Here is a 13,670-nt window from a genome sequence, read left to right on the forward strand (position 1 = left end):
ACTACATTTGAAGCACCACCAAGCACCAAACAAAGCACAAAACATAATAAGCAATTAATTAACAAATAAAATAGAAGGAACCCTGCACTTAAAGCACCAAAATCAATCAGTAAATAACAAATAAAAAATAGAAGTCCTACCTTAGGGAACGCTGCGGGCCGCCGATGAGGGAGCCCATTCGGCCAGGGCTAAGGACGGCATGCTTCGGGCCCCTCCCACACAGCCTGCAGCACGCATTTGCAGAAATGGCCTGCCAGGAGATACTGCACATGCGCGCAGACTCTAGCGCGCATGTGCAGAGGTCCCGGCACTGTTTTCAGCGCCGGGTCCTGGCTCCGCCCCCAATCCATTGGGCCACGCTGCGCCATGACCGAAGAGAGGCTGGGGAGCAGCCAGAATACCGACGTCTTTTTTCGGCATGCTTGGAGGCGGGCAAAAACGGCGCATCTCGGGTGAGGGCGCCTGAAAAACAGGTTAGGGAAACTCTAGCCCTATGTTTCTATGTACCACTTAAAGCAACCATTGCCTTGATTATTTCTTGTTTCACCTCTATCCTTCCAGGCTGCATCTGGTGACCTTTGCACTTAAGTAGGCAGCTGTACATTACTGCATCAAGGAATTCACTGGTGATCTGTTCCGGAGGGCTGCGCAATTCATATCATTCCCAATGGGAAAGAACTATCCACTTATACACGCAAATGTGTATAGTGGATATCTCCCACTTCTCCATCCCCTCAACTATACCCATGGAAACTGTCTCCACTGCCTGCACATGAGATTGATGCTCCCTAATCATAGTTCTATTGAAGATTAAGCTACTGAGATCAGGTTCTGTGGAGGACTGGCTCTCACCTCCGAGATCCTCATGCTCACTAATGCATGGTGAAAACCTTTCAATCACAAACTGCTTTCTCCTGAGTGGGTGTCTCTGGGTTGGTGCTGGACTAAGTGAGACACCATGAAGGAGTTGATGAGGACATGGCAGGACTCATAGATCTGGAAGTGTCAGGGGTTGTAGATCTAGAAGTGTCGCGGTGGTATCAGAGTGGCCGGCTGCTTCCTCCAAGGCATCACCTATGATATCAAACTCAGAAGAATTTGTTTAGCTGTGCATCAGTGACATTTGCCCTTGAAGCATTAGTTGCTGACTGCAAGGACATATCAATACTTTGAGAAAGCACATCAAGCTGACACTATGGCTGTGATTTTCCCTAGCTCGGCAGGTCCATGGCGGCCGAGGTCAGTGTTGGGTGCTGGCCCCGCTCCTGGCTCCAGCCCGCTGTGTAGAATAATTTCCCCCTGATTGGACTTGTTAACCCCGCCCAGCATGTTTCCCGGCCAATTGAAGGAAGCGGGTCTGATGACGTAATTTGATGACACGTGATCAGCTGATTTCCTTAAAGAGGGGGGGGGGGTTCTCTCCCCTTCCAATGGGTGAAAGAGATCTCCCCAGGCGACCAACGCAGCTTGGTTGCACATTGTACAGGAGGGCACAAGCAGGGATGTCGTCAGGAGGACCAGGTTGCAGTGGTGCAAACTTTTCAATGATCTCAGTCGATCACGAAATGTTACTGCAAAGCCACACTCAACCTCATCCTGCTGTGCCTCTCATCACATCCCCATCACTCCGCCTTCCCTATCCCAGTCCTGCACATCCTTACTCACACCAACTTACCTTGTACCTCCACCCATCCCACTCTATCTACATTATCACTTCCCCATCTCACTAGCCACCCCTCACACTCACCCTCATCCTGGTCCAAGCAACACACAAGGGCAGGCACTTGTGTGTTTTAGCCAATGTTCATGTGAAATTTCTGTTAATGTGCGGTCAAACATTGAAATCTTTATTTTCCACATGTTGCTTTCTTGGACAGATTTGTGGCTTAGTGGGTTGCAATGAATGGTGAGACATAACCATAATGCTGATGAGTGTGAAAGGAATGGCTTGGGCATTGTAGGGATATTTTCTGTTGTTGATGTGGGGTGGTGCCAACCTGGCGCATCATGTGGCAGCCAGGATCAGCAGCGTCAAGCGAAGTAAATGTGGCCATGATGAGGCCATCCCTGACCTCCTGGGCAGTAATGTGGTCAGGTGCTGATGCCTGTGTCCTGTGCAGCATCAGGTGATTGCAGAGAAGGTTGGTGTTGTTGTTGGTGCTACGGGTGTGCCTGGTGCTGCTGGTGTTGGGGCCGGGCCGATTGTGGTGGGATTCTGAGGATCAAGGTGAGATAGGATAAACTGTACCCATTCTGATGGAATAGATGACAGGTAAACTTGAAATGACAGAAACGATCTATCAATGTCAATGGTGAGAGAGATTGTACCAATGAGGTGACACTAGATAGAGATTTTGTTCCAAACACTTGCAACCTGCATAAAGCTCAATCTGCCTTCCAAATACAGTAAGCAACAGCTTCTGAGCTTGGAAAGTAAACAGCTGTGAGATGAGAGCTTTTATAGCATATTTCTTTTTCCAGCTGTCAAATACTGAGATGATTCCATGGCCATTCAACTCCCGCCCTGCTTACCTGACGTGATCCCTGAGCAGCGTGGCCCCCGTGGGTGACCTGGTAAACTCTGAAGGTGAGCTGAAAATAATTCTTAATCCTCTGTTAACAAAGTCATAATGACCTGAATTGCTTCCCCTGGCCCTGCGTGTCAGGTCTGCTCAGCGCCGACAGACCCGACATTTGGTAAAAGCACGTCTTGGCGGGTTGGCAGTGGAGTCCCAACCCGCTGGGGCAAAAAAGACACTTTTCACCCAACCTGCCACCGATCATGCCCGCTGACCCCCGGAAAATTTCCCCCTCCGCCATGTATTGCCCTGTCTTTCCCAACCTTCCTTTGTCATCTCACCTACAACCTTGCCGTTCCCATAGCCTCTCCTGTCTGTCCGTCTATTATTCAGGGAGCTGCTCTTTGTGCGGACTCAGGGTTTTCAGTGTTGTTATTCCTCCCCCAGTTACAGTTCTTTTTTGATAATTATACGCAACCTTTTCCTTTGGGAGCGAACATGATTAAGTGGTTAAAGGAATGTGATTGAAGGGACACTTGTTTCTCCTCCCTCGTGCATATGCATCCCATGATGATGAGAGTTGCTGGCACATTGTCCCTTTAAATGAATTCTCCATCAAGATTAGCAGACCTCCTTGTGGCAGGCTATGTGCGTTGATAGAGTCATTGTGAGTTAAGATGGTGCTTCAGTGTTTGCGGAGGTTCTCCTTTGCATAAGTGACTTTTCCCAACACAGAGGCAAAAGCACAGAAAGGGATTGAGACATAAGGAAGTGAGTGAAACCCTACGAGTGTTACAGAATGTGGATTGGGAACAGTGCCCTGACTTGCCTTGGCCACTCTTGGGTGGCATTGAGTGTCTGATCAGATTTTGGGGTGCATTGATTAATTCAGCAACCTTCCTTCTCAGAGCCCGAACCATCCTCTCATGGGGCTTCCTGTCTTCCATCTGCAACTGTCAATCACTTTTAGCCCTTACATCAGCGACTAAACCTACATGGCTGTAGCTGAGAATGCAGGAACCCTTTTTGTTGCTGACACCCCCAAGGTGATAGTACTGCTGCCAACCCATGTTGATTGGCTAATGAGGACCCTCAGAGGCAAGTTCAGCAGGTTAACACTGGAGTCACATGGGTGAGCGGAGGTCCAGCTCTTGCTGCTAACCTACTAACTGGAGGAGATTCCAGCCCTGAGTGTTGGCATGCTAATCAACCATGAGGGTCATCGCAGCCAAGCCAATCCAGTTCTCATCTAACGTTGACGGGCATGCACTTTCCAGGAAACTGGGAGAAGAAATCCTGGCTAATGATTCCTTCCCTAGCCTTGGGCTACCGAGAACCCATATGGCACTCGTACTGCTGTTCCAGTTGAGAAAGAAATGGGGTTTACCCAGCATCCAGTCTTAGCGAACTGGGCAGATTTACAGAGAGGTTGCTGCTGGGTGTACAAGACCTATGCATGGGGAACATGTGATAGGAGCGGCCTTCTAAGGCCAAGGCCAATGCTAAAGCAGCACTACCCAGCATAGATCAGGAATTGAGCCGAGGACCTTGCAAATGTATATGGCTCAGTCCCACATCAGCCATTTATCCATTGAGTCAAAATAAAATGACACGTTAGATTCAGATTAAGAAGGCACTTTAGCTTATTTGGCCGTATTGTTGCAGAATACCAACTCTCTTGTGTTCCCATTGCAGCATCCAGCTGTTTATTAAATGAGTAGTGTCCTAACCTCTCCCTGATTGAGTTTTTACAATAACTGTTTTTTTTGAGCAGTTGGACAGGCTTTTCAAAGAAATGCTTTTCTGTAGATTTTGTCCTTAGATTTAAATTGTCTTGAAAGGTTTTCATCGTTATTTGTGCGCCTACCATTACATTTGTTGCTCTACACTGGTTGATGTTTGTACACAGGAATTTCAGGCTTGTAATTTAAGGCTTTTGGAAGCAGACATTCCTGAGACCAATGCCCCTTTAAAGCCTATAATTATTAGATGACAGAACACAAATTCACAGACAAAATGACGACTTGTTGCTTAAGCCGGAGCTGCAGTGCTGCACATTTTCTTTAATTGATTGGTGTGGAGCTGCAATCCATTACTGTTCAAATAAAAGCGGATGTTTGCAATTGCCCTTACCTGTAAAATCTGCAGATGGTTTCCATGCTATTTATGCCACATTTGTTGTATGATGTACAGCAGGAAGTTTTTAATGACATTTGAGAGGATTAAATACCTTACTATGAAGGTAAATTAAAAGAAATGGAATTGTAACAATCATGTCACTTGTATAGAACAGTGAATTAAAAAATTAATCCCATAGCACCATATGATACATTGTGTGGCTGGGTGAGCAGAAGGTTACAAAGGGGCTTTGACTGACGAAGTGAGTGGACAAAACTGTGGCACATGGAGTTCAAAGTGAGGAAGTGTGAGGTCGTCTGCAATGGATCCAAGAAGGACAAATCAGAATATTTTCTTAATGGTGAGAATCTAGAAACTGGAGGAGCAAAGGGGTTTAGGTGTGCAGGTATACAAATCACTAAAAGCTATTGGAGATGTACAAAAAGTAATCAAAAAGGCTAATGGAATATTGGTCTGTATCTCAAGGTAGAATACAAACATGAAGAAGTCATGCTTCAGTGGTACAAAGCCTTGGTCAAACCCCATCTGGAGTACAGTGTTCAGTTTTTAGTTTCATGGGTACATGAAGGTAAATTACTTCTTTTTGATTTTATTCTTTGTACATTTTATTTTGATTTATTTTGATTCATTCAAATTAAAAAAATTCTGAGTATCAAATTCTCACTTTGCTATATTTTTTACAATGAATAATTCAATTTTGTTAGTGCAAAAAATGACTGAATTATCAGGGGTGGATTATGGGGTTGAATTTCTGCAGGGATTCTCCCGATTGCAGAAGCTCTGGAGAAACCTCTATATTTTTTGAATAAATTTTTTGTTTTTGTTTTTGCAAATTTACAGCAATATTAATGTGTCCCAGTGTGTAATATATTTTCTATGCCTCACAATGTTTTGCTGATGTGTGTTATGTAACCAGCACCATCCAAATCTAGATTAACAGGTCAGTCATCTTATTGCCTGTTTGTGGGTCATTCTTATTCTGATACTGAGGAGGAGAAATGACTGCAGCAAGGCAACAAGGTAGCTTTGAAGGTCCAGCTTCAGGAGGCTCCACAATGAAAAACGGTCCATTTAGGAGCTGAAGTCAACAGCAGTGGCAGAGCAGGCTGGGTGGTGGTGGCTGAAAGTTTGAATGCTGCTCCCACTTTGTGCTGAATCTGAGATGTACTGATCTCAGAAGGGATGCTATAATAAATACTGATCACATTTTGCTTCATTTTACAATATTGGATTACAGTGCATTTTAATAATATTCCACCACAAGCTCGATGCTGAATCACAGGGGAAAGAATGCACAGGAAACAGGCAAATATCCTTTCCCCATGCACTGGCATGCTCAATAGCACAATGATGCCATGTTAGTGTAGCCCATTAACAAGGATTATAAAGAAGAGGCAAGAGAGGTGGAACATGATGAGGTGCTTGAAGGAGAAGGTGCCGGATAATATCGGGAGAGACCAAGTTCTGATTTGGTGATAAGGGCCAACCGCCACTGTGGCAGTTTGGGTGGGGCAGGTGATGAAAGTGTCACGTATGTATGCTTGGAGTTACTAGCCACCAGGTGGCACCACTGTCGGAGGTCATTGGGCTGTATGCACGTGTGTGCAGCCCAGGTATAAAAGGCAAACCATCATGTAATGTAATCACTTTGGGCCCTAATAAAGCAGAGCCAGATTTGTACCTGTGTTAGTTTACAGTATTCAGTCTATTGAGTTATTACATACATAACATTTGGTGACGAGGTAACTTAAGAACCTTTCGCATGCGAAAATGAGCACAATTCGAATTCTGGAGAGATTCGTGGAGGGAGAGGACTGGGCAGATTTTGTAGCTCGCCTGGACCAGTACTTCGTGGCCAACAAAATGGAGGAACTCACTGACGCAGTTAGGTGCAGGGTGGTCTTCCTCACGGTTTGCGGTCCGAAAATCTATGGACTCGTAAAGAATCTTCTCTCGCCTGCAAGTCCAACAGTCAAGGACTATGAGGAATTGTATGCTCTGGCACGTGACCATCTCAAACCAGAAGAAGGCATCATCATCTCATGATATCAATTTTACAAGCACGTTCGTTCTGAGGGCCAGGATGTGTCGGAATTCGTTGCCAACCTACGATGTCTAGCTGGACCGTGTAAGTTCGAAAACGCGTTGGGAGACCTGCTGCGGGACTTCTTTGTAATCGGCATCAATCACGAGGTGATCCTACGTAAGTTACTGGCAGTGGAGACACTGGATTTGAGCAAGGCCATCATGATTGCCCAGCATGCATGACGACAGACAAAAACTTAAAGCAGATATCATCAAAAAATCAGAACTTGGCAAGTACTGTAAACAAGATTGCATCTTCATTTGGCAGAGCTGCATTGGCAGGGCCTACTCGACTGCATTTGTGAAACCTGTGGCTGCCCAAGTTCACCAGTGGGAATTAATCTGATTTCACCGTGTTGGCATTGTGGGAGCAATCATCGGCCTCATCAGCATCAATTTAAACAGTACATTTGTAAAGGCTGTTCAAGATTGGGGCATCTCCAGCGCATGTGTCCGCAACTGAGCAAGCGTGCTGCAACACACCACATGGAGGAGGATGATGACCAGTATAGCGCGGATCCGGATATGCAATCTGAGATACCAGGGGAGGAAGTCTATGGGACTGTATTCGTTCCTAACAAAGAGCCAACCGATAATAATTAATGTGAAACTTAACGGTGTGCCAGTACCGATGGAATTGGACACGGGTGCGAGTCAATCAATAATGAGCCAGAAGACATTCGACAAGCTGTGGGATACTAAGGCTGTGAGGCCTAAGCTGAGTCCAGTCAATGCCAAGTTGTGTACATACACCAAAGAACTCATAACGGTGACTGGCAGTGCAGTAGTCAAGGTGTCGTACAATGGTGCGGTTCATGATTTACCATTACCATTGCCAACTCTGTTCGGCAGGAATTGGCTCGAAAAAATCAAATGGAAATGGAATGGTATCAAAGTGTTGTCGTCGGAGGATGATAATCCATGTGCTCAAGTGCTGAGCAAGTTCCCCTCGCTGTTTGAACCAGGCATCGGCAATTTCACGGGAGCCAAGGTGCAGATTCACGTGGACTCGGATGCAAGACCTGTCCATCAGAAAGTTCGGGTGGTTCCATACATGATGAAAGATAAGGGTCGAAATCGAACTGGGCAGACTCCAGACTCCAGAAGGGGTCATATCACCAGTCGAATTTAATGACTGGGCCAGCCCCATTGTTCCTGTGTTGAAGAGTGATGGCACTGTCAGGATTTGTGGAGACTACAAGGTTATGATCAACCGAGTTTCGAAACAGGATCAATACCCGTTACCGAAGACCGATGACCTGTTTGTAATGATAGCTGGAGGGAAGTCGTTCACTAAACTGGATCTGACATTGGCCTACATGACACAGGAGCTGGTCAAGACGTCGAAGAAACTTACGTGCATCAACACTCATAAAGGACTATTTATCTACAACAGATGTCCTTTTGCTCGGCTGCAGCCATATTTCAGAGGAATATGGAGAGTCTACTGAAGCCCGTCCCTAGAACCGTCATGTTCCAAGATAACATCCTGTTCACAGGTTTTGACATTGCTGAAAATCTGAACAACCTGGAAGAGGTTCTACATCGTCTGGACAAAGTGGGACTCAGACTGAAACGTTTGAAGTGCAACTTCATAGCACCGGAATTCGAATTCCCGGGGAGGAGATTTGCTGTTGACGACATCAGGCCTCCAGACTCTCAAACCAAGGCCATCAAAAATGCACCCAAGCCTCAGAATGTGATGAAGCTGTAGTCGTTCCTTGGTCTACTCAACTACTTCAGTAATTTGCTCGATTGAGCACTTCATTAGAGCCACTGCACATGCTGCTAAGAAAAGGCGACAACTGGGTTTGGGGTGCGCCTCAAGATAGAGCTTTTGAGAAAGCTACTAATCTGCTTTGCTCTAACAAGCTGCTGGTACATTATGATCCTTGTAAGTATCTAGTATTGGCCTGTGATGCTTCGTCATATGGAGTTGGTTGCGTGCTCCAACAAGCCAATGAGTCGGGTAAACTACAACTTGTTGCGTATGCTTAAAGTTTGTCAAAGGTGGAAAGAGCCTACAGCATGGTAGAAAAAGAAGCATTAGCCTGTGTGTATGGGATTAAAAAGATGCATCAGTACCTGTTTGGTCTTCGGTTTGAACTGGAAGAAGATCACAAGCCATTCATTTCATTGTTTTTGGAAAACAAAGGTATAAATACCAATACATCGTCCCGCATCCAGAGGTGGGCGCTGACATTATCTGCCTATGATTATGTCATTCACCATAGACCTGGCACCGAGAATTGTGCCGATGCACTGAGCCGTCTGCCTTTGCCCACACCGGAGATGGAGACGTCACAACCTGCAGACCTACTGTTAGCTTTGGATGCTTTTGAAATTAAAGGAATCCCTGTCACGTCTCAACAAGTTAAGACCTGGACCAGCCAGGACCCGATATTATCGGTTGTGAAACGTTATGTCCTTAGTGGTGGTTGGTCTGCCATACCCAAGCAAATGGGTGATGAGAGCAAACCTTACAACCATTGCAAAGACAAACTATCCATTCAGTCAGATTGTTTACTGTGAGGTAATCATGTTGTTATGCCTAAGAAAGGCAAGAGAAATTTGTACATAATCTACATAGCACTCATCCTGGTATTGTCATGATGAAAGCCATTGCCAGGTCTCATATATATGATGGCCTGGAATTGACTCTGATCTGAAATCATGTGTGCATCAGTGCAACACTTGCATGCAGCTAAGTCAAGCACCAGCGGAATCGCCGCTAAGCCTGTGGCCGTGACCATCTAAACCATGGTCGAGGATCCACATCGACTTTGCAGGTCTCTTCCTGGGAAAGATGTTTTTAGTTGTGGTGGATGCATATTCCAAGTGGATAGAGTGTATAATCATGTCATCTAGTACATCCACAGCTACCATTGAGAGCCTTCGTGTCATGTTTGCCACTCATGGTCTGCCCGACATCGTTGTAAGCGACAAAGGATCTTGCTTCACTAGTCTGGAGTTTCAAGAGTTTATGAAACTCAATGGTATTAAACATGTGAGGTCAGCACCATTCAAACCCACATCTAATAGTCAAGCAGAGCGTGCTGTCCAAACCATCAAGCAGAGTATGAAACGTGTAACTCGAGGTTCACTGCAGACTCGCTTGTCATGCATATCGCTTAGTTACAGGACAAGACCCCACACGCTTACCGGGGTCTCTCCTGCTGAACTATTGCTGAAGAGAGGTCTCAAGACCAAGCTCTCTCTTGTCCACCCTGACTTGAATGATCATGTTGAATACAGATGTCAAAGTCAGCAGTGGTATCATGATCGCGCTGCTGTTGTACGCGACATTTCTGTTAATGATTCTGTGTATGTACTAAATTATGGTCAAGGTCCCAAGTGGATCGCCGGTACTGTTACAGTCAAGGAAGGTAACGGAGTGTTTATCGTCAAGCTGAAGAATGGGCAAACATGCAGGAAACATGTTGATCAGATAAAGCTGCGGCACACAGATGAACCGGAACAGTCTGAGGAAGACACAATCAGTGACCAACCAACCTACCCTCAGTCATCAGAGGACTCCACTGTCATCGATGAATCTGGACTTTCAATCCCTGACATGGTCATTGCCACTCCCATCAGATCGGCTACTCAGCCCCCAGTCATAACAGACTCAGAACGCTCGCCCAAGGCTGGAGTTGAACTGAGATGATCAACTCAGGAGCGGAAAGCCCCGGACCATCTCAATTTGTAAAATGACTGTTACTAATACCTTAAAGGGGGATATTGTCATGTATGTACGCTTGGGGTTACTAGCCACCAGGTGGCGCCACTGTTGGAGGTCATTGGGTTGTACGCATGTGTGTGCAGCCCAGTTATAAAAGGCAAGCCATCATGTAATATAATCACTTTGGGCCCTAATAAAGTAACTAACTACCTGTGTTAGTTTACAGTATTCAGTCTATCGAGTTATTTGTACACAATAGAAAGTAAAGCCAGGTGTGGAGGCTTCAGTAAAGGGCAAGGTGTGGCCACCCTCGAGACACTTTTCTGTCAAAGCAATCATCCATAATAGAGTCGTGGATGGCAAGTGGATGAACATTTTGGAGGGAATTGCAAAGAGGGCTGGTGATTGTTGATCAGCTGGCAGAGTCCGAGGGGGTAGCGGTGGGTAGGGAGACAAGGGCTGGGCACAGGTTGGCAAGATTAGCCCGCAGCAGGTGCACCGGGTAGGAAGCTCAGTGCGAGAGGAGGATCCATCACCCAGTGGAATTGAATTTCTAGATTCTGTCTGAATCCTTTGAAGGGTTTGGTTTGATCTCTAGATTATAGGTATACATTTACAATCTTTATGATGGGAATATGGAAGATGGGATGTTGATTTAAACATAAGAATGCATGGAATGAGAAAAAAGATACCTAGCCCATCAATTACCTTCCTTCCATAGATTGTGTGTGTTCAGCCCTATCGTGAACTTAATCCATTTAATGCCCTGGGGAAATTTCGGCAGAGTTCTATCCTGCCATCAAAATGTAAGTTGAACAAAAGACTTTGCATTTATATAGCATCTTTCATGTCCTAAGGATGTCCCAAAATTCTTCATAGTCAATGAATTACTTTTGAAATGTAATTACAGTTTTTTTGTAGAGAGACAGCAAGGTCCCACAAAGCATAATGAGCCAAATAACTTTGCTGTTGGTTGAGGGATAAATCTTGGCTGGAATGCTGGAAGAACTCCCCTGCTCTTCTTTAAATAGTACCATCAACAGTTTAATGTTTCATCTGAAAGACTGCATCTCCAACAATGCAGCGCTCCCTCAGTTAATACTGAAGTAGATTACAGGGTAGATTCTTGACTTCACTGACTGGCCGGTAATCTGGCAAAATGGTTAGTTCAGTTTAGCAGCCAAAGGTATTCATGAGCAATGTCCCAGGAGATGAGCTAGTCTATTCATCTTACTATGTTGCGTCCCTTCATCTGTTGCCTCTCTGATATTGGACGATTCCATCTTCTCTTTTTCCCAATCTTGGGACTCCCTTCTTGCTTCCCCTACTCAGAAATTGCGATGGGTTCTTTGAAGATTCAGCTAGGTTTTTGACATAGATTAGTTGTCAGTACAGATACGAATTTCAATGGATATTTGTTTAAGAACTGGAACGTAACACTTTGAACTCTAACTTTTCTTTTAAAACTTTCTGGTATGCCGAGACAAGTCATGTAAATGCTGCAATGACGTGTGCAAGGTACTATTGGTATCTGTGTTTGACTACCTTGCCTGTGTATGATATCTGCAAACAGTGAGCGGCAGGAGTAATATCAAATAATAATTTAGAAATGTACTAACCAAAATTTGAAGCCTTAATTGCTGTGGTCTGTCTGCCCCCCTCCATTTGGCTGCAGTCATTTATTTCTTGGCAGTCACAACTCTATTCTCTTCTTCAAAATTGTTGTGGCCCCATCTTCAAATTTATATCACACCTTATTATTGTTGTTGAAAAGTCTCAAAGCACTTTACATACTTTTGGGGCATAGTGACTTGTAATATAGATAAACGTGACAGACATTCTGTGCCAGCAATGTCCCACTAACATCAGTGAGACGAATGATCAGTTAATATTTGATTTGACGGCATTGGTAAAGGGAAAAATGTTGACTAGGAGACTGGGAGTGCTCCCTGCATGGAATCTTTAACATCATTCTAAACAGGACCTCGGATGGCACCTCCAGCAATATAGCATTCCCTTAGAACTGGACCGAAGTGGCAGTCTATTTTAGGCATCCAAGTCCTAATATGGGGTTTGAACTTGCAATTTTCTTATCCACAAGCACAAATGTTGTTGAGTGAGCCTTGCATTTTGCTAATTGATTAGTATACACTGTCCTGAATTGTGGCCCGCAAAACACTAGGGCCTAAAATCGCTGTCAACCCAGGTCAGCCAAGAATTGGGGCAGAACCCAGTAATGCAAGGATTCTGCCTCATTTGGCACTGCCTCATTTAAATTGCAGTAGGCAGGAACATTGGCAGATCTTCTACCCATCCCCCCCCACACACAACACCACATGTCAAGAGGGCATGCCTGGGGAGTTCCTAGACTTCCCCAGGGATTCTGGCCATGACACCCATGGTAGGCCTCAGTGGAACTCGCACCCTCTCAGAGCTTGCAAAAGTTTCATTGATGTCTTTTAAAAAGCCTCAAATCTTTGAGACAAGAGTAATCAATCCCTCATTCTGAAGTGACAAAGTTTCCCCTAGGAGCAAGGAATTTTATGGTGATATTTTTTTTCTTTGGTTCTGAAAGGGCTCCAGAGCACCGCAGGGAATAGCTGTGTGCCATCCTGCCTTCTGGCACACCTATCAAGGCGGGCATCACCGAAGTATCTTTGTGCCTGCTTAGTTATACAAATGATCCTGTCCCTGGGATTTGTGACTGGGCTTCTGGTCTTGGATTAGGGAGCTGGGGTCCCACAACATGGCATTTGGGGTGACAAAGTGGAGCCCAAATATTTTGAGGCCTTTGATTTCCTGGTTATACCACCGCCATTTGGCCCAACCAGTGCATGTTGGTATTTATATCACCACCGAGGTATTTACCAATGAATGGCAATTAACGAGGTCCAAGAGATTCATCCCTGGGTATGAAGGCAGTAAATTAGCATGATTTCATTTCATTTCATTTCATTTACCACTGACATTGCCAACACCATATGAAGAATATAAGAAAGTCCATAATGAAAAACTCAATTTGGCTCATCAAGCCCACTCTAACCAGAGCTCATGTGTGATTACTCTGTCATGGGCTTCTCTTCCTCCACCACGTTCTTTCTGCTACTTCAACTGAATAAAAATTCAAGTGATGCTATTATTTCTATAACCCTCAATTTCCTTTATCAGTAGATATCAATCTAGCTTCTTTTAAAGGTGTCAACTGACCATAAATCAACTATCTTCTTTGGGAGTCTGTCCCAAAT

General features: G+C 45.0%; 1 long non-coding RNA gene across 1 annotated transcript in view; it reads left to right on the forward strand.

Annotated features, from left to right (window-relative positions):
* Positions 1-385: 385 nt before the first annotated feature.
* The window catches only part of LOC139263990 (uncharacterized), a 45,929-nt gene continuing 32,644 nt past the window's right edge, over positions 386-13,670 (forward strand). Inside the window, exons 1-2 of the long non-coding RNA XR_011593265.1 lie at positions 386-473; positions 2,482-2,587. This is a non-coding gene — a long non-coding RNA (uncharacterized lncRNA). The remainder of the gene's footprint in view (positions 474-2,481; positions 2,588-13,670) is intronic.

The sequence above is a fragment of the Pristiophorus japonicus genome, chromosome 5, assembly GCF_044704955.1.
Source record: "Pristiophorus japonicus isolate sPriJap1 chromosome 5, sPriJap1.hap1, whole genome shotgun sequence".
Classification (NCBI taxonomy): domain Eukaryota; kingdom Metazoa; phylum Chordata; class Chondrichthyes; family Pristiophoridae; genus Pristiophorus; species Pristiophorus japonicus.